Source organism: Telmatherina bonti (assembly GCF_933228915.1).
Source record: "Telmatherina bonti genome assembly, chromosome: 7".
NCBI classification, from domain to species: Eukaryota; Metazoa; Chordata; class Actinopteri; order Atheriniformes; family Telmatherinidae; genus Telmatherina; species Telmatherina bonti.
The window spans coordinates 4,948,603-4,951,109 of record NC_136625.1 but is presented as its reverse complement, the minus strand read 5'-3'; the positions used below and the strand labels follow the sequence as shown (position 1 = coordinate 4,951,109).

The 2,507-nt window shown below is 38.6% G+C and overlaps 1 gene segment (V, D, J or C); it reads right to left on the bottom strand.

Annotated features, from left to right (window-relative positions):
• Positions 1-674: 674 nt before the first annotated feature.
• On the bottom strand, positions 675-1,192 carry LOC306758093 (T cell receptor alpha variable 38-1-like). The segment is given in 2 exons: positions 1,147-1,192; positions 675-1,057 (listed from the first exon to the last, which is right to left on the bottom strand).
• Positions 1,193-2,507: the final 1,315 nt, after the last annotated feature.

The window sequence follows — 2,507 nt, the reverse complement described above, 5'->3', positions numbered from 1 at the left end:
GCTGTTCGTGTTTAAATGTTGAAAATGTGTAGGTTGCCTCCTCCATAAATCTACAACATACTACACAACACTAATCAACCCTTCCCATCCCATTTAAACTTAATTTAAATAAAAACTTACCTGCGTGGAGTCCAGCTCGAGGCAACACAGTCAAGTGAGATTTCCAGTGAAAATTGCAAACTCAAAAAGTTGGTTTTCCCGCATTTTATAACAAAGAAATTAAAGTTAGCAGAGCTGTTGTCCCTTGTATTGAACTGCAACTTAAAGTTATCATTTTTAACAACTCACCTAATTGTTTTGGGGCAAACAACTTGCTTGTTTTGTTGGGATTACTAACATTATTGCTTTAAATGCCATTGATACATATTTTCAAGTTTAACCTACTAAAATGACTGTTTCAGGCCAAACAGTACAAGTTGGATTTTTTGCAGTGTAGGAGCGATTCAATCAAAAAATACCTTTGTGATTAATATCTGATGATGACTTTGCTTTGTCATATGTTGCAGCAAACACACAGTTTGATTCTTTTTTATAAACTTTATCTAAAGTTTATAAAAAAGCAATGTTGGAGTTTAATGATGCAGCAGAAACTCTGTTTACTTTCTTTCCACCTGAACAAAGAAGCCAGACTGAATCCTGACAAACCATAGAAGTGGAACAGTGTGAGAGGCCCTCTAGTGGACGTTGTGGAGTATTGCATTGTCTTTGCTCCAAAGGTTTTTGTACAGAGTTTTGCTGTTTCCTGTCACTGTGGGCTGCAGAGCACAGTAGTACACAGCAGAATCAGACAGCTGAAGCTTCTGGATCTTCAGAGGAACTGATCTGAGGCTGGCATCCAGCATTGAAGAAAATTTCTCCTTATCCACCGTTTCTCCTTCTCCGATCTTAAAGCGGCTCAGGATGAATCTGGGGCCGTTGTCTCCATCCTGTCTGTACCAGTAAAGGTAATGATTGGATGAACTGGTGTTGTAGAGACAGCTGAGAGTTGCTGTCTGTCCTTCAGCAGCAGCCACGTCTCCTTCTGCTTGCAGGACGTTGTCCGTTTGTCCTCTGCATTCTGTAAAACACAACAAACAGCATCAGTGTGCAGATAAAGAATCACGTCAGTGTTGGACTGATATGAAAGAAACAGCGTTGTGTTCATACCAAGACACACAGCAGCCAGCAGCACCGACATGAACAGAGACCTCATTTCTGCAGTGATGAGGAACTGGGAGCTGCAGCAGGTAGAGAGGAGGCTTCGCCGCTCTGATTGGTCCTCCTGCCTTAGGAGGCGGAGCCTCGTCTCATTCAATGTGCTTTCACAAAACAAAGCTCGTGGTCTGGTTTGTCGTTTGGAGTAAAAGTTCACAGATAGTACTTAAAAAATATTTTGAACTTTTGAAGATAAAAATATCTTAAAGTTGGCACATCAAGTAACATCTAAAGGAAGTTTTTTAAACAGTTTCATCATTCAGTACACAAAAAACATGAACTTTATTTGGATTAAGATCAAATTTTCCAGGAATGAAAACAATTCTGCACTGACTTCCAAGATTTAGTTATACATCCTCTTCCAATAAGTTACATTTGATTTAGGTTTTAAAAAAATGCAATAAAACATGATCCTGATAAAATGCAAGTGCTGACCAAAAAAAACTTTATTTCAACACTAAAATGGATCAAACTGAACAAACGGAAACTGTCAGAGGAGGAAGGTGAGTTTCCCAGAACTGCAAGCAGCTAGAAGCTGATTCTTCAGAATAAACAGTGATTAAAATCTCCTGTAAACTTTGGTCCAATTTCTGCTTCATTTGTCTGAACTCTGAACTGTAACTGTTTCTGTTTTGGAGGCGAAGGGTCAGATGTGGAGATGTGACGAGTTCTACAAGGCGGACCTTCTCAGCGTGACACCAACCGGAAGTTGTTCCAGTTGTTCCACGAACAGTGAATTCATTTCTGTCTGTTATTCCAAACTTTAACATTTTCCAAAGAGAAAGATGTTTTTTTCTTTAAGTCGCTTCAATTTGTGAAGAAAAATGGCAGAAAATCATACAACTTTGTACATGATGATAAACTTAAAAACTACCAGCACATAAATGTCTGAATTATTTTATTTTGTTTTAATTTACTCTCTATAAATGTATTTTCAATATGTGTAGGTCTTTATTATTTCTCTTTTATCTGTAACCTGTTGTAATGATTCTAAATTACAATAAAGAGAAAAGAAAATAATCAGAGGCTGTGTCTCAATTCAGGTTCTGCACACCTCCAAGTGCGCAGACTACATAGTGTAAAGATTGTTGGCACAGCCCCATCAGATGACTTACAGCAAAAGGTTGATGCTTGTGAAGCTGTAACTGCTGACATTATCAAAGTCATATACCAAAGACTAGCAGTCATTGATGGAGAATTTGATGCAGTGCATGGACAAGGTCGTCTTTGGGAATTGCTGGATTGTGATTTTACACTCAATATATGGCTCTACTTCTGCTCAGCCAGCTGTGTCCCACCACTCATCTTCATAC